This window comes from Schistocerca nitens, chromosome 3, assembly GCF_023898315.1.
Source record: "Schistocerca nitens isolate TAMUIC-IGC-003100 chromosome 3, iqSchNite1.1, whole genome shotgun sequence".
Lineage (NCBI taxonomy): Eukaryota > Metazoa > Arthropoda > Insecta > Orthoptera > Acrididae > Schistocerca > Schistocerca nitens.
In genome coordinates this window covers 344,567,736-344,587,097 of record NC_064616.1, presented here as the reverse complement: position 1 = coordinate 344,587,097, position 19,362 = coordinate 344,567,736, and the positions used below count along the sequence as shown (strand labels likewise).

The 19,362-nt window shown below is 43.7% G+C and overlaps 1 protein-coding gene across 1 annotated transcript in view; it reads right to left on the bottom strand.

The window, feature by feature from the left end:
* Positions 1-19,362, bottom strand: part of LOC126248296 (transforming growth factor-beta-induced protein ig-h3-like) — a 414,865-nt gene that overhangs the window by 233,841 nt on the left and 161,662 nt on the right. The gene's annotated exons all lie outside the window — the stretch shown is intronic.

Here is a 19,362-nt window from a genome sequence, read left to right as displayed (position 1 = left end):
TCTATTGTATTTCTTTCCCCTGTTCCTGTCATTCGTTCCCTTATTCTCTCTCTCTGAGACACTCTACAACCTGTGGTTCTTTCAGTTTATCCAGGTCCCATCTCCTCAAATTTCTTCCTCTATGCAGTTTGTCCAGTTTTAATCTACGGTTCACAACCAGTAGATTGTGGTCAGAGTCCACGTCTGCACCTGGAAATGTCTTACAATTTCAAACCTGGTTCCTAAATCTCCGTCTAACCATTACAATTATAATCTATCTGAAACCTTCCAGTGTCTCCAGGTCTCTTCCACGTATACAAACTTCTTTCATGATTCTCAAACCAAGTGTTAGTTATGGTTAATTTATGCTCTGTGCAAAATTCTACCAGGTGGCTTCCTCTTTCATTCCTTACCCCCATTCCATATTCACCTACTACTTTTCCTTCTCTTCCTTTTCCTACTATCGAATTCCAGTCCCCCATGACCATTAAATTTTCGTCTCCCTTCACTGTGTGAATAATTTCTTTTATCTCATCATACATTTCTTCAATCTCTTCGTCGTCTGCGGAGCTAGTTGGCATGTAAGGTTGTACTACTGTAGTAGGCGTGGACTTCGTGTCTATCTTGGCTACAATAATGCGTCCACCATGCTGTTCGTAATAGCTGACCAGCGCTCCTATTTTTTTTATTCATTATTAAACCTACTCCTGCATTACCCCTATTTGATTTAGTATTTATAACCCTGTATTCACCTGATCTGAAGTCTTGTTCCTCCTGCCACCGAACTGCACTAATTACCACTATATCTAGCTGTAACCTATCCATTTCCCTTTTTATATTTTCCAACCTACCTGCCCGATAAAGGATCTGACATTCCACGCTTCGATCTGTAGAACGCCAGTTTTCTTTCTCCTGACAACGACGTCCTGAGTAGTCCCCGCCCGTAGATCCGAATGGGGGACTATTTTACCTCCGGAATATTTTACCCAAGTGGACGCCATCATCATTTAACCATACAGTAAAGCTGCATGCTCTCGGGAAAAATTACGGCTGTAGTTTCCCCTTGCTTTCAGCTGTTCACAGTACTAGCACAGCAAGGCCGTTTTGGTTAATATAACAAGGCCAGATCAGTCAATCAGCCAGACTGTTGCCCCTGCAACTACTGACAAGGCTGTTGCCCCTCTTCAGGAACCACACGTTGGTCTGGCCTCTCAACAGATACCCCTCCGATGTGGTTGCACCTACGGTACGGCTATCTGGTCGTAGTGCCCAATACCGCGGACGTCCCTTCTGGTGGTCAGACGTGTTCGACCGGAACCTTGATGACCAATAAACCTGCCCTCACCTCCCTATACATTCCAACATCTGGCCACTGTCACGTTCGAATGTTTCACGAACGTGTACATTGCACGATTCGATCAGCTGGCCAAATGGAGACCTACAATGAGGTAGGTTTCTAATTCTGTCAGTTGCTCATAACGCTGTGTCACACAAGTACAGGCGCCTGCGTGTGCTTCCCAGTGCTCGCTCAACGTCTGATGCTGTTCGCGACCCCTATCTGCCCTATCAAGTCTGGTAACAACGCTAAAACGAACTCTGTTGGCCGTTCTGCGTCTCACAGAGAACTGCAACTCCAAACATTTACGTACCCGCCGATAGTGAACACGTGTACGGCATTACATCGACATCTGACCACATCTTCTGGGTGCTTCACTTTTTATGTCATACAGTGTATTAGAAGAATTATTAAGGCAACAATTCTCGCTTACGTTAAGGAGCGGGTGTAGTCTAAAGAGTTTTCTTCCATTTCCAGTAAACTATCCTAAGTAAATTTAATTAAGGCTGGAGATGGGGAGTGCAGGTATTATATGCCAAACATGCAGGTGAGTATGCGAGTGGAGCTTCATTGCCAAGTATTTTCTTAGATCACCCGTGAAGGAATTTGGAAAGCATAATCCCATTTGTTTGTAGCCCGTAAAATATCAGAAGAATATTGTAATGACAAAAAAGAAGACAAGTAAACTAAGGTTATCAGTTTAATTAGAACATTCGGTTACATAAGCAATATGCTTATGTAATTTTAGCTAATGGAAGAATTAATCGTCTTGTAAAACCATTGCTAATGTCCTCTGCAGATTCCCGTCAGAGTATTCTACTTCACTTTTGAGTATTTTAATTCTCATCCACCCATGCTTCCATCTTTTGCTTCGGCGTCCTGCAAGCGATGGTGTGCGCAATGCATACAGCAAAACGTAATATGGAGAAAAAAAAACAACAGACAAATGCAGACTGCATTTATTTGGTCGGACGACTTCGAGAGTAAAGGACGTGGTGTTGCCGCGCGATAACGTGACGCATTACACCGTGCGACGGTCAGTTGCACATATACGTATACAGTGGTTACCAAACATGAAACAACCACAAATGACAATAAGAGGCTTGAAAATGTGACCGCTGCTTCCTTGCAACACTGACTACAAGAATACATTGTTAGTCATGGATTTTGTGACTGTCCACTCGATTTCAGTCAGGCTACAGGGGTCAGTTCAATGGCAGTGAGTTAGCTAGAAGTTGAAATTTAATGCGTGCTCAGCAGAAGTAGTTAACCTTTTTTGAAATAAAGTGGTACAAGTTCCGCCATTCCCATGGATAAGTGGCTGATCCACAGTGGTAACATGAGATCCCAGGGAAGTGATTCACCGACTGTCGCTTCTCCATCGAGAGTATCGAGGTCTGCCCGCATCTCGTGGTCGTGCGGTAGCGTTCTCGCTTCCCACGCCCGGGTTCCCGGGTTCGATTCCCGGCGGGGTCAGGGATTTTCTCTGCCTCGTGATGGCTGGGTGTTGTGTGATGTCCTTAGGTTAGTTAGGTTTAAGTAGTTCTAAGTTCTAGGGGACTGGTGACCGTAGCTGTTAAGTCCAAAAAAAAGAAAAAAAAAGTATCGAGGTCTAATGTGCAAAAAGATTCGAATTTAATAAAAGTACATTCCTCTTTTGCTTTTTCCTATGTTTCTATAAGTAACGTTAGTTCTTAACGCAAAACAAAGCGCCTCGTGACAGCCATTCAATGGTTTATGATTAGCATAGCGGTTAAATGATGAATCTTTTATGATGCCCCCACATCAACAATCACACGAAGGCTATGCTTTTGTGATTTGTTCGGAAAACACTGCAGCATCCTCAGTACAGCCCGGATGTTTCACAGTGTGATTTTCACATGCTTGGCGGCTTGAAGAAAGGCAAGCGTGGATGTCGGTTTTAGTCCGACGGTGAAGTGCAACAATGGGCACGGCTGTGGATTCTTCAGCGGCCGATCGCGTTCTACGAAGCAGAAATTGATCGAAATGTGGTGACTATTTTTGAATGGAACGATTCCATGCTCCCCTTGAGATGAGTGTTCGGTTTTCATTTGACTGCCCCTCACATTGTGTAACGAGCCACTGGAAACTAGTGTCTTATACCAGAATACTCGGAAAATATCCTTGCCAATCTCCGAAACCATGTCAGTGGAGTTGTAATTCACTACGCGTAAGCCACGAGCTGTAACTAACCATTAGGTTGCTCACTGAATGCATTAGATTAAATTACATTCCACGTTTATCACAATATTTGTATAATACGCATAAAGGAAAATGGTCGGTTACTCTTTTATGTCCAATGATAAATGTTTGACAGGCAACGTGTCCTCACTCTTTCAGATAAAACAGAGTACTCTGAGACATGGAAATAATGGTCGGAAATGAATATTCAGTTTTTTTTGTTGTTGACGGAATCAACTCACGCCTTGTAGCAACTACAAATACAAAATTTTTTATTATAGGAACTGTACAGAGTGTAGCGTAATAAAGGCATTACGATATAATATATAGACAGAAGAGCTGGTGGTTTCATTAGTTATCACAATGGTTATGATTACGGTGTGGTTGCTGCTTCACCAGTAGTCTCCCAGCAGTATTCTTCGATGTGTGTATTTCACGGGTAAGGAGACAGGTACTTATTGTTGGACCTTCTCCCAGAAGATCTACCATCACTGCTTATGTTTACTATTATATTTTTAGAGCACAGTGATAGCATTTCATGGAGGCTACGAAATGTGGTCCCTATGATATGAAAAGATGTCAAGGCTGTGTAATTTAAGAGTAATACAGTGAAATAACTTTATATTACTGTATTAATGTGCTAATTTAATTATAAACCAACATAAACCATGAAATTTAAGTTTGTGTGAACATGCTCTTCATTAGAGTGGAAGTAGTTGCTAAAAGTAAAGTTCTTGAATTCAGTCTTAAACTATACCGCACTATATGCACATAATATTTAGTGTGCTCTGTAGACTGTGTGTTAGCATGTATCAATGTCCTTTCTGTACTAATTTTAGCCCCGTGAAGTCTTTGTAGAGACTGTTCTCTGTCCTAGTATTACTCCACGCTTTTCACAATGTTTAGTCAAGAAAGAGATATAGGCAATGACAAAGGACGTTAATGAATATATGTGTTGTGCAGTAGTTGTCAAAATAATCAGCTTTTTGAAGAAGTATTTGCAAGATGTCTAGAATCAGCGCCAAAAGTAATTCTAATAACACACTTCTCTATTCCGAAAATGATACCTCTGTAACCTGAATTTCCCGAGAAAACAATTCCGTAACTCATTTGTGAATGGAAATATGAACACAAATCTGGATTTCATCCTTTTTAAATCGCTTATAGCAGCAAACATGTGCACCGAAAACGTACAGTAGAAGAACAGAGGCGCGTCGTTAATTCCAGGCAGCAGGTATCAAACTAAGAGTGTGATCTGTCTGTATCCCCAAACGCTCAACACTTTCAATTCCTTGTATTTCACTGTTTGTGAAACCTATTTTATAGCTTGTGGAGTTCTATGAGAAGTACTAAACTGTATGTACTGAATCTTTTCAAAATTCAGTGATAATCCATTTGCGCTGAAAAATCTGTTGTAGTTCTCACATACGTCATTAGCTGCCTTTACATTAAGGTGGTTTGTGCTATTTTATGTTCCTATTATCGTATCATTTGCATAAAGGGCAAAATCTGAATCCACTGAAACTGCAAGCGAAAGATCATTTCTGTACAATGTGCGAATATATTTTTTTCTCTTTTTTTTATGAGCCAGTTTCTCTAAGGTTTGTGTCCACGTTCACGATGTTTTTCTATTTAAGACGAAAATTGTTGCGAAACTCTTTCTCAAGACCTTTCAGCTTTCCACATAAAACACTCCGCTACACCATATATTAATGGCATGTCTGCAATTTCTCGTAACGAGTAATGGTTTACTTTCGACAACCAGTTATGAACTGCAAAGAGAGGTAAACTCCACCGACTATCGTGTATTGTTAATCAACATGAACACGGCATGTTATGAATCATAAGTAGTTTGCAGACACTTAACACACCCACAAGACCTCGAACTGCCTGAAGCATTTATTTCGGATTGTCGATTTCTGACCTCAAATGCTCAGTTTCAGACCCTGTACCATCTCCACCGTTTTACCCTAACGATTTAGAACCACCTTTGTATTGCAAAAATCAGTGGACCTGCAACAGGACCTGTGGCACTATCCAGTTTCCAGCACGCCATTTATATTTCTGGCCATAAATTACATTTACCGAGATGTGTTACTGTCTTACACATCTTCTGAAAATTCTTCGAAAAGACGGGTAGCAAATAAGTCAGCGGATGATTGCTGTTGCAAATAGGAGGGATATGATTATAGTCACCTGTAGAGACTGTGACCATACTACAGGAGAGGGCATCTAACGTTTAAAATACGGTTTATACTTGCAAAACGAAGTATAACTGAAAGAAATAAAACGCCATCATTTTCATCTCAAGGGAGGACTCGCAAGGACTGGAAGTTCAATTGTCAGACTCTGCAGAGGCATAATTAGTTGCGATGTTAGTGATATTTTCCTTACGTTAATGAGACGGTTCCCTGATTTAATTACCACATCTCTTTCCCCTTTGCGTACGTAACATCCATCTATTTCTTCACAAATCACGCAGGTAAGTCTAATAGCGAAAAAAAATGTGGACAAGTTTGCCAGAAAAGCCACGGAAAGTACCAATACTCGAAGTATAACGTTAATAAAATAAACTTCCAACATTTCGTTAACTGTGAGAGGCGTCGTGGGTTCACGTAGCAAGGAACAATGCTGCTCACCTATACCGTCCAGCCACATTGATGTGACCACCTGTCAAAAGCCTGAATAACCATCTCTAGTAGCGCGATATGTGCAGGAAGAGAGTCAATGGGGTTCTAAAAGATACCGACAGGGATGCGGAGCCATGCTGACCACAGCGCCGTAGTCAGCTGCACAATGCTTCTCGGTTGAGGATCCGTGGCGTGAACAGCCCGATCGAGGTGGTCCCATAGAGTCTCGACTGGATTTAAATCAGGAGGGTTTGGTGCACGGAGAAACTCAGACTGGAATGTATACCGCAGAGACAGGCTGGACAGTGAAGGGGGAGGCGTGTTTATAGCCATAAGAAGTGCAATAGTACCGAAGGAAATTGACGGAGATCCGAAATGTGAAATGATTTGGGTGAAGGTCACGGTTAAAGCAGTCTCAGACATGGTAATTGGATGTCTTTATAGGCCCCCTGGCTCAGCAGCTGTTGTGGCTGAGCACCTGAAGGATAATTTGGAAAATATTTCGAGTAGATTTCCCCACCATGTTATAGTTCTGGGTGGAGATTTTAATTTGCCGGATATAGACTGGGAGACTCAAACGTTCATAACGGGTGGCAGGGACAAAGAATCCAGTGAAATTTTTTTAAGTGCTTTATCTGAAAACTACCTTGAGCAGTTAAACAGAGAACCGACTCGTGGCGATAACATATTAGACCTTCTGGTGACAAACAGACCCGAACTATTTGAAACAGTTAACGCAGAACAGGGAATCAGCAATCATAAAGCGGTTACGGCATCGATGATTTCAGCCGTAAATAGAAATATTAAAAAAGGTAGGAAGATTTTTCTGTTTAGCAAAAGTGACAAAAAGCAGATTACAGAGTACCTGACGGCTCAACACAAAAGTTTTGTCTCAAGTACAGAAAGTCTTGAGGATCAGTGGACAAAGTTCAAAACCATCGTACAATATGCGTTAGATGAGTATGTGCCAAGCAAGATCGTAAGAGATGGAAAAGAGCCACCGTGGTACAACAACCGAGTTAGAAAACTGCTGCGGAAGCAAAGGGAACTTCACAGCAAACATAAACATAGCCAAAGCCTTGCAGACAAACAAAAATTACGCGAAGCGAAATGTAGTGTGAGGAGGGCTATGCGAGAGGCGTTCAATGAATTCGAAAGTAAAGTTCTATGTACTGACTTGGCAGAAAAACCTAATAAATTCTGGTCTTATGTCAAAGCGGTAGGTGGATGAAAACAAAATGTCCAGACACTCTGTGACCAAAATGGTACTGAAACAGAGGATGACCGACTAAAGGCCGAAATACTAAATGTCTTTTTCCAAAGCTGTTTCACAGAGGAAGACTGCACTGTAGTTCCTTCTCTAGATTGTCGCACAGATGACAACATGGTAGATATCGAAATAGACGACAGAGGGATAGAGAAACAATTAAAATCGCTCAAAAGAGGAAAGGCCGCTGGACCTGATGGGATACCAGTTCTATTTTACACAGAGTACGCGAAGGAACTTGCCCGCCTTCTTGCAGCGGTGTACCGTAGGTCTCTAGAAGAGCGTAGCGTTCCAAAGGATTGGAAAAGGGCACAGGTCATCCCCGTTTTCAAGAAGGGACGTCGAACAGATGTGCAGAACTATAGACCTATATCTCTAACGTCGATCAGTTGTAGAATTTTGGAACACGTATTATGTTCGAGTATAATGACTTTCCTGGAGACTAGAAATCTACTCTGTAGGAATCAGCATGTGTTTCGAAAAAGACGGTCGTGTGAAACCCAGCTCGCGCTATTCGTCCACGAGACTCAGAGGGCCATAGACACGGATTCACAGGTAGATGCCGTGTTTCTTGACTTCCGCAAGGCGTTCGATACAGTTCCCCACAGTCATTTAATGAACAAAGTAAGAGCATACGGACTATCAGACCAATTGTGTGATTGGACTGAGGAGTTCCTAGATAACAGAACGCAGCATGTCATTCTCAATGGAGAGAAGTCTTCCGAAGTAAAAGTGATTTCAGGTGTGCCACAGGGGAGTGTCATGGGACCGTTGCTGTTCACAATATACATAAATGACCTGGTGGATGACATCGGAAGTTCACTGAGGCTTTTTGCAGATGATGCTGTGGTGTATCGAGAGGTTGTAACAATGGAAAATTGTACTGAAATGCAGGAGGATCTGCAGCGAATTGACGCATGGTGCAGGGAATGGCAATTGAATCTCAATGTAGACAAGTGTAATGTGCTGCGAATACATAGAAAGATAGATCCCTTATCATTTAGCTAGAAAATAGCAGGTCAGCAACTGGAAGCAGTTAATTCCATAAATTATCTGGGAGTACGCATTACGAGTGATTTAAAATGGAATGATCACATAAAGTTGACCGTCGGTAAAGCAGATGCCAGGCTGAGATTCATTGGAAGAATCCTAAGGAAATGCAATCCGAAAACAAAGGAAGTAGGTTACAGTACGCTTGTTCGCCCAGTGCTTGAATACTGCTCAGCGGTGTGGGATCCGTACCAGATTGGGTTGATAGAAGAGAGAGAGAAGATCCAACGGAGAGCAGCGCGCTTTGTTACAGGATTATTTAGTAATCACGAAAGCGTTACGGAGATGATAGATAAACTCCAGTGGAAGACTCTGCAGGAGAGACGCTCAGTAGCTCGGTACGGGCTTTTGTTAAAGTTTCGAGAACATACCTTCACCGAAGAGTCCAGCAGTATATTGCTCCCTCCTACGTATATCTCGCGAAGAGACCATGAGGATAAAATCAGAGAGATTAGAGCCCACACAGAGGCATACCGACAATCCTTCTTGCCACGAACAATACGAGACTGGAATAGGAGGGAGAACCGATAGAGGTACTCAGGGTACGCTCCGCCACACACCGTCAGGTAGCTTGCGGAGTATGGATGTAGATGTAGATGTAGAACAACGATAAAATCATCCTGGTGCTCTTCGAACCACGCACGTTCACTGCGAAATGTGTGACACGTTGCATTGTCCTGCTGGCAGATGCCGTCGTGTCGAGGAAACACACACTGCATGTAGGGATGGACATGGTCCCTAAGGATAGATGCACGCTTGCGTTGATCCGCTGTGCATTCCAGAATCACGACATCTCCCAGAAAACATACATTGATACAGTTCCCCACAGTCCTTTAATGAACAAAGTTAGAGCTTATGGACTATCAGACCAGTTGTGTCATTGGGTAGAAGAGTTCCTAAATAACAGAACGCAACATGTCATTCTCAATGGAGAGAAGTCTTCCGAAGTAAGAGTGATTTCAGGTGTGTCGCAGGGGAGTGTCGTAGGACCGTTGCCATTCACGATATATATAAATGACCTTGTGGAAAACATCGGAAGTGCATTGAGGCTTTTTGCGGATGATGCTGTAGTATATCGAAAGGTTGTAACAATGGAAAATTGTTCTGAAATGCAGGAGGATCTGCAACGAATTGACGCATGGTGCAGGGAATGGCAATTGAATCTCAATGTAGCCAAGTGTAATGTGCTGCGAATACATAGCTAGAAAGATCCTTTATCATTTAGCTATAATATAGCAGGTCAGCAACTGGAAGCAGTTAATTCCATGAATTATCTGGGAGTAGGCATTAGGAGTGATTTAAAATGGAATGATCATATAAAGTTGATCGTCGGTAAAGCAGATGCCAGACTGAGATTCATTGGAAGAATCCTAAGGAAATGCAATCCGAAAACAAAGGAAGTAGGTTACAGTACGCTTGTTCGCCCAGTGCTTGAATACTGCTCAGCGGTGTGGGATCCGTACCAGATTGGGTTGATAGAAGAGAGAGAGAAGATCCAACGGAGAGCAGCGCGCTTTGTTACAGGATTATTTAGTAATCACGAAAGCGTTACGGAGATGATAGATAAACTCCAGTGGAAGACTCTGCAGGAGAGACGCTCAGTAGCTCGGTACGGGCTTTTGTTAAAGTTTCGAGAACATACCTTCACCGAAGAGTCCAGCAGTATATTGCTCCCTCCTACGTATATCTCGCGAAGAGACCATGAGGATAAAATCAGAGAGATTAGAGCCCACACAGAGGCATACCGACAATCCTTCTTGCCACGAACAATACGAGACTGGAATAGGAGGGAGAACCGATAGAGGTACTCAGGGTACGCTCCGCCACACACCGTCAGGTAGCTTGCGGAGTATGGATGTAGATGTAGATGTAGAACAACGATAAAATCATCCTGGTGCTCTTCGAACCACGCACGTTCACTGCGAAATGTGTGACACGTTGCATTGTCCTGCTGGCAGATGCCGTCGTGTCGAGGAAACACACACTGCATGTAGGGATGGACATGGTCCCTAAGGATAGATGCACGCTTGCGTTGATCCGCTGTGCATTCCAGAATCACGACATCTCCCAGAAAACATACATTGATACAGTTCCCCACAGTCCTTTAATGAACAAAGTTAGAGCTTATGGACTATCAGACCAGTTGTGTCATTGGGTAGAAGAGTTCCTAAATAACAGAACGCAACATGTCATTCTCAATGGAGAGAAGTCTTCCGAAGTAAGAGTGATTTCAGGTGTGTCGCAGGGGAGTGTCGTAGGACCGTTGCCATTCACGATATATATAAATGACCTTGTGGAAAACATCGGAAGTGCATTGAGGCTTTTTGCGGATGATGCTGTAGTATATCGAAAGGTTGTAACAATGGAAAATTGTTCTGAAATGCAGGAGGATCTGCAACGAATTGACGCATGGTGCAGGGAATGGCAATTGAATCTCAATGTAGCCAAGTGTAATGTGCTGCGAATACATAGCTAGAAAGATCCTTTATCATTTAGCTATAATATAGCAGGTCAGCAACTGGAAGCAGTTAATTCCATGAATTATCTGGGAGTAGGCATTAGGAGTGATTTAAAATGGAATGATCATATAAAGTTGATCGTCGGTAAAGCAGATGCCAGACTGAGATTCATTGGAAGAATCCTAAGGAAATGCAATCCGAAAACAAAGGAAGTAGGTTACAGTACACTTTTTCGCCCACTGCTTAAATACTGCTCACCGGTGTGGGATTCGTACCAGATAGGGTTGATAGAAGGGACAGAGAAGATCCAACGGAGAGCAGCGCGCTTCGTTACAGGATCATTTAGTAATCGCGAAAGCGTTACGGAGATGATAGATAAACTCCAGTGGAAGACTCTGCAAGAGAGACGCTCAGTAGCTCGGTACGGGCTTTTGTTGAAGTTTCGAGAATACACCTTCACCGAGGAGTCAAGCAGTATATTGCTCCCTCCTTCGTATATCTCGCGAAGAGACCATGGGGATAAAATCAGAGAGATTAGAGCCCACACCGAGGCATACCGACAATCTTTCTTTCCACGAACAATATGAGACTTGAATAGAAGGGAGAACTGATAGAGGTACTCAAGGTACTCTCTGCCACACACCGTCAGGTGGCTTGCGGAGTATGGATGTAGCTGTAGATGTAGATGTAGAAAATATCACGAAAACATTCCCGAGATCATAACGATGCCTCCCCGACGATTGTTACAGGGTCGTAAACAGCTACGGACGTCTGTCCGCTGGTTCATAAAACGTGATTCATCTGAAAAGGCCGCCTGTCGCCACTCAGTGGACATCAGTTGCAATATTGGCGTGCAAATTCGAGCCTTGGTCGCCGATAAACAGGGTCAGCATGGGCGCATGAACCAATTGCCTGCCATGTAGCAACGTTCGCTGAACGCTCGTTGAGGGCAGACTTTTGGTAGCCCCTTGGTTCCTGTGGGCGGTCAGCTGCTCAACAGCTGCACGTCTTTTCGCCCGCACACATCTCCGCAGCTGTCATGCACACCTGTCATCTATGGCCACGACAGCTACGTCGGTGCCAGTTTTGAATAGCGCCATTTTGCCACGCACGGTATACTTTAACCTCGGCGGCACGTGAACAGTTTACAAGCCCAGCCGTTTCGGAAATGCTTCAACTATTGGTCCAAAAGCCATTGATCATGCCCTTTTGGACGTCAGATAAGTCGCTCAGTTTCCTCATTACAACGACTGCACTATTTTCCGTGTCCCCCGACACGTTTTATATACCCTCCACTGCTAGTGCTGCCACCTACTGTCTCTGAATGGTTATTGCGCGTTGACGTAGAAAATAGACGGTTGTCACATTAATGTGACTGGGCCGTGTATAAAGCCTATATTTCTGTTCAGGAGCAATATTTGCAGTCTTTTGAAGCCCACGAAGGATTTCATAGGCGGTCTTCATGCTCCAGCTATGTATACAGTTCGGTGTGAGTGCAGCGACGTCAGTGTTGGTGAACCAAGGAGAAGGAAAAGAACACCCGTGTCTCTCTGTGCGACTGAAGGAAATCAGTATCAAGGTAGCCGCAGATGCAATAACGGATAAAGACAGATTATTGAGATAGTTGAACTCTCTATCAGGAAGGATGGCTACTAGCTGCCCACGTCCTGGCTGTCAACGATTCCATTCCAACGCACTGCATGTATTCAGCAGGCAGCCGCTTCACAAAAGGCACATGGAAAGGAATAAAGCTAATTGCCGCACAGTACAGACGTCTCTCAGTAATACAACAGTTCCCGGGTACATGCTTCCGATTCGCTGTTGTTACCTTGTCACCTGCTACAGTGGCACAAACAGTAGTCTCATATAACACCGGCATCTAGAATTTAGATAGCCCTCTCATGGAACTAAGGAAAGGGTCCGAGAAAAGAAAGCCCATCACCAGATACCTATGCGAATGATAACATTTTAGTGCGCAAAAGTGAGCAAGAGATTTATTGACCCTGTAACTGGGCGCATAGACTTTTGCACATGACACCAGCAAGGACAGTTACCAGTGTCCACTGTGGAATGTTTCTTTTGTTAAGGAAGTATTTTCGTACTGTCAGTCGAAAAATCAGAGATTGTTACCCGGAATACACTGAGGTAACAAAAGTTACGAGATAGCGATATACATACATACGGATGGCGGTAGTATCGCATGCAGTTGTTGTGGTCTTCAGTGCAAAGACTGGTTTGGTGCAGCTCTCCATGCTACTCTATCCTGTGCAAGCCTCTTCATCTCCGAGTATCTACTGCAACCTACAGCCTTCTGAATCTGCTCAGTGTATTCATCTCTTCGTCTCCCTCTACGATTTTTACCCCCACACTTCCCTCCAGTGCTAAATTAGTGATCCATTGATGCCTTAGAATGTGTCGTATCAACCGATCCCTTCTTCTAGTCAGGTTGTACCACAAATTTCTCTCCTTCCCAATTCTATTCATTACCTCCTCATTTGTTCTGTGAGCTACCTATTCTATCTTCAACATTCTTCTGTAGCATCACATCTCAAAAGCTTCTATTCTCTTCTTGTCTAAACGGTTTATCGTCCATGTTTCACTTCCATACATGCCTACTTTCAAAAAGGACTTCCTGATACTTAAATCTATGCTCGACGTTAGTAAATTTCTCTTCTTCAGAAACCCTTTTCCTGCCATTTCCAGTCTATATTTTATATCCTCCCTATTCAACCATCATAAGTTATTTTGTTTCCCAAATAGCAAAACTCATCTACTACTTTACGTGTCTCATTTCCTAATCTAATTCTCTCAGCATCAACTGATTTAATTCGATTACATTCCATTATCCTCGTTTTTCTTTAGTCCATTCCGATCAACTGCTCTTCAAACTTCTTTACTGTCTCTGGCACAAACACAATGTCATCGGCAAACCTCAGAGTTTTTATTTATTCTCCCTGAAATTTAATTCCTACTCCAAATTTTTCTTTTGTTTCCTTTACTGCTTGCTCAGTATACAGATTGAATAACATCGGGGATAGGCTACAAACCTGTCTCACTCCATTCTCAACCAGTTTTCTTTTCGTGCCCATCGACTCTTGTAACTGATATCTGGTTTCTGTGAAAGTTGTACATACTCTGTCGATCCCTGTATTTTACCCCTGCCACCTTTAGAATTTGAAAGACAGTATTCCAGTCAACACTGACAAAAGCCTTCTCTAAGTCTACAAATGCCATAAACTTAGGTTTATCTTTCCTTAAACTATGTTCTATGGGAAATTGTAGGGTCAGTATTGCTTCGTGAGTTCCTGCATTTTTCCGGAACCCAAACAGATCTTCCCCGAGGTCGGCTTCTACCAGATTTTCCAATCTTCTGTAAAGGATTCGTGTTAGTATTTTCCAACCGTTACTTATTACACTGATAGTTCGGTGATTTTCACACCTGTCAGCGTCTGCTTTCTTTGGAATTGGAATTACTATATTCTTCTTGAAGTCTGCAGGTATTTCACCTGTCTCATACATCTTCCTCACCAGACGGAAGAGGTTTGTCATGGCTGCCCCTCCCAAGGCTATCAGTAGCTCTAAAGGAATGTTGTCTCCTCCCGGGCCCTTGTTTCGACTTAAGTCTCTCTGGGCTTTGTCAAATTCTTCACGCAGTATCATATCTCCCTTCTCATCTTCATCTACGTCCTCTTTCATTTTCATAACATTATCCTGAAGTACAGCTCCCTTGTATAGACCCTCTATATACTCCTTCCACCCTTCTAACATGCCCTTGTTTGTTAAAGACTGGTTTTCCATCTGAGATCTTGATATTCGTACAGGTGGTTCTCTTGTATCCAAAGGTCTCTTTAATTTTCCTGCGTACAGTATCTACACTGAAGCACCAAAGAAACTGGTATAGGCATGTGTATTTAAATAAAGAGATATTTAAACAGGCGCAGTAGGTGCTGCGGTCGGAAACGCCTATGTAAGACAACAAGCGTCTGGCGCAGTTGTTAGATAGGTTGCTGATTCTACAATAGCAGGCTATCAAGATTTAAGTGAGTTTGAAAATGGTGTTAATGTCGGCGCCCGAGCTATGGGACACAGCATGAAGTGGGGATTTTTCCGTACGACCATTTCACGAGCGTCGCGTGAATATCAGGAATCTGGTAAAACATCAAATCTTCGACATCGCTGGGCCGGAAAAATATCCTGTAAGAACGGCACCAACGACGACTGAAGAGAATCGTTCAACGTGATAGAAGTGCAATCCTTCCGAAAACTGCTGCAGATTTCAGTGCTGGATCAGCAACAAGTGTCAGCGTGCGAACCATTCAACGAAACATCATTGTGTAGGTATTTTCACAGAAAAATAGGTAACTGGGGTAATCAATCGAGTAAATCATGATTACGTAATTACTCTGTAATGAGACACCGAAGTCCTCTATACAAAAACAGTGTCAAAAATGTGTCCCTGAAAAACAACCGATACTTTGTCAATGGAGTTCGGATTCAGCCCCTTGTTAGCCGTGGTAGCAGTAGTATTAGGTTAGCTGAAGTAGTACATAAAAACACACCTGACAAAATATTTGTCACCCCGTGGAGATATCTCGCTAACACTGTGTAACACCGAATCTAGCCTTCGTAATGTCTTCAGTTCGTCGAGGAAAATAGTCTACAAGCTTCTTCAGGTATATCATATATATTCATTGATGATTAGATCCGGCAGGGCTACCAAACTGGTGGGATGCTGGTTGCCACAATTGACGTGTTGTTCCAGATAGTCCCAGACTTTCTTCGGGATTATGATCGGGAGGTTTAGCGGGCCAGTCGAGGGGCGACATGAAGCCTGAATGCGCACCAAACCAAGAACATGTGCGCGCAGCTCTGTGAAGACGGCTGTTGTCATCTTGGAAGATCTCCACACACTACGTGTTAAACGCTTCGTTATGCCGTCGGTACAGTCGACGCCTTGTGTCACTGGAAATCAGGTAAACTCGCGACTCGACGTCCAGTCAGGTACTGTCCAGTTTCTGTATTGTTTACACCATCAGAGACGTGCAATTTTGTATGATGCTGTGGGTATGGTCTTAAGAGAGGTACCGATTCCAGATGTCCGGTGCAGGCAGTTGCATTAGCAACTTTCACTCGAAAATTGGTTGCTATAGACGTGCTTTCGCTGACGGCAATAACTCCTGTCGTGAAACTTCCTGGCAGATTAAAACTGTGTGCCGGACCGAGACTCGAACTCGGGACCTTTGCCTTTCGCGGGCAAGTGCTCTGCCAACTGAGCAACCCAAGCATGACTCACGCCCCGTCCTCACAGCTTTACTTCTGCCAGTACCTCGTCTCCCACCTTCCAAACTTTACAGAAGCTCTCCAGCGAACCTTGCAGAACTAGCACTCCTGAAAGAAAGGATATTGCGGAGACATGGCTTAGCCACAGCCTGGGGGATGTTTCCAGAATGATATTTCCACTCTGCAGCGGAGTGTGCGCTGATATGAAACTTCCTGGCAGATTAGAACTGTGTGCCGGACCGAGACTCGAACTCGGGACCTTTGCCTTTCGCGGGTATGTGCTCTGCAGTGTTAATCTGCCAGGAAGTTTCATATCAGCGCACACTCCACTGCAGAGTGAAAATCTCATTCTGGAAACATCCCCCAGGCTGTGGCTAAGCCATGTCTCCGCAATATCCTTTCTTTCAGGAGTGCTAGTTCTGCAAGGTTCGCAGGAGAGCTTCTGTAAAGTTTGGAAGGTAGGAGACGAGGTACTGGCAGAAGTAAAGCTGTGAGGACGGTGCGTGAGTCGTGCTTGGGTTGCTTAGTTGGCAGCGCACTTGCCCGCGAAAGGCAAAGGTCCCGAGTTCGAGTCTCGGTCCGGCACACAGTTCTAATCTGCCAGAAAGTTTCATATCAGCGCACACTTCGCTGCAGAGTGAAAATCTCATTCTGGAAACTCCTGTCGTGTTTGAAACCGGTTTCCACTACCAATGCTTAACACTCTACTTCGCAAATTGTCGGTAAGGAACTTTTTACATCCACCGTTCTAACGCCGAGGCTGCGAGTGCTACACTACTCCCAGCAGACACGTTGGACGATCCGCATTGATACGCCAACAAATCGAGTAACTTCATTCTTGGTGTGGTCAAGGGCGTGTCCAAACGTGATAGCTCCTTTCTGCCATTCTGTCAAGTCTCCACGTCGATCCAACTGCGCTGATTCATTACAACCGACTGGCACATGTACGGAAGCCCCAAAGAAACTGATATAGCCACGCGTATTCAAATATAGGGTTATGTAAACAGGATAAGATGACGCTGCGGTCGGCAACGCCTACATAAGACAGCAAGTGTCTGGCGCAGTTGTTAGATCGGTTACTGCTGCTACAATGACAGCTTATCAAGATTTAAGTGAGTTCGAACGTGGTATTATAGTCGGTGCACGGCCATGGGACACAGCATCTCCGAGGTAGCGATGAAGTGGGGATTTTCCCGTACGACCATTTCACGAGTGTACTGTGAATATCAGGAATCTGGTAAAACATCGAATCTCCGAAATCGCTGCAGCCGGAAAAAGATCCTCTAAGAAAGGGACCAACGACGACTGAAGAGAATTGTTCAGCGTGACAGAAATGCAACCCTTCCGCAAATTGCTGCAGATTTCAATGCTGGACCAGCAAGAAGTGTCAGCGTTCGAACCATTCAACGAAACATGATCGTTATGGGCTTTCGGAGCCGAAGGTCCACTCGTGTACCCTTGATGATTACACTAAACAAAGGTTTACGCCTCACCTGCGCCCCTCAAAACAGAAATTGGACTGTTGATGACTGCAAACATGCTGCCTGGTTGGATGAGTCTCGTTTTAAATTGTATCGAGCGGATGGACGCGTACGGGTACAGAGACAACCGCATGAATCCATGGCCCCTCATGTCGGCAGGGGACTGTTCAAGCTGGTGGAGGCTCTGTAACTGTGTGGGGCGTGTGCAGTTAGAATGATATGGGACCCCTGATAAGTCTAGATACTACTCTGACAGGTGAAACGTACGTAAGCGTTCTGTCTGATCACCTGCATCCTTGCAACGTGCTGTTCAGAAGAGATTTCCACCCCCTCGTACTCTTACGGGTTTATGGACAGCCCTGCAGGATTCATGGTGTCAGTTCCCTCCAGCACTACTTCAGACATTAGTCGAGTCCATGACACGTCTTGTTGCGGTACTTCTGCGTGCTCGCGGGGGCCCTACACGACATTGGACAGGTGTGCCAGTTTCTTTGGCTGTTCAGTGTATACCACTGTATTCCTACGACTTGCGTCAACGGTGGAGGATCACATGACCACATAGTACCAGTTCTGCACCAGCAACGACACTGTAAAGCGAATATCGCGCCCTCTAAAAGGAGATGTCTAAGATTTTGACTAGTGAACTTAGGCCGGTATTACATTATCATATTTCTTTGACAAAGATTTGGTCAAAGATATGATCAAATATTCATCAAATTTATTTGACAAAGATATCTGACGTGGCGATAAAAAGGGGTATTACACTGTCTTCATATTTTTCATCAAATTTCAAGATGGCGGACAACAACTTATTATTATGCACTGCAGTTGCTAGTTCCACAACTGCGCTGTGTGTGTGTTTGGAAGAAAAGCGGCGGAAAAAAAGGAAACATACTTCAACGAAGCCATAGGTATTACGTCGAGATAGTAAAAGCATTCAGCAAAATGTGTTACGTAAGCAGTTTGTGGAGGACGTAAAATACTTACGAGTGGATGAAAGTATATCTCAGTATTTGCTTAGTAAAGTGGCTTCTCACATTACAAAAGAGAATACTCTTTTGAGAAATGCTATATGTGCAGAAGACAGGCAAACTGTGACACCGGGATTTCTTGACACAGGAGAGAGCTACTCTAGTTTACAATAAAGCACTCGAATATCACATTGCACTTTAACCAAAACAAGGTCTACTGATTCAAATTCACAAAGCGTTTATTTTTGCTGAAGATGAACTGTCTGGTGTTAACTTTGAGGATACCATAGAAGGTAGATTAAAATATCTCACCCACATTATACTAAAGTGAAGAGACACTTCAAGTTAAAAGTTGCTTTCCCTGATGTCTGTCTCATGGAAAATTGAAAACATATTTTCCCTGAGCGTACACAATAAATTTCCTACAATAGGAAGAGTTTATATCAGGGTAACACCCCACGTGAGATTCAAGTCCTCTCCTTTTTCTGAAGAATGGATGTTGTTGAAGGAATAGATCATCTTATTTCTAAAATTATTTAATGATTCCTTCGTTACTTTACGACACATAATTTCCCATGCGACATCTTCGCGCATACATCACTTCGTAGACGATTTGTTACAGACTGAGCCTATAAAGTGTACACAGTATGAGTTTAGAGATAGTGTGGCGGACCCATCAGACACGGTATGTGCAACAGCGTTGCCAA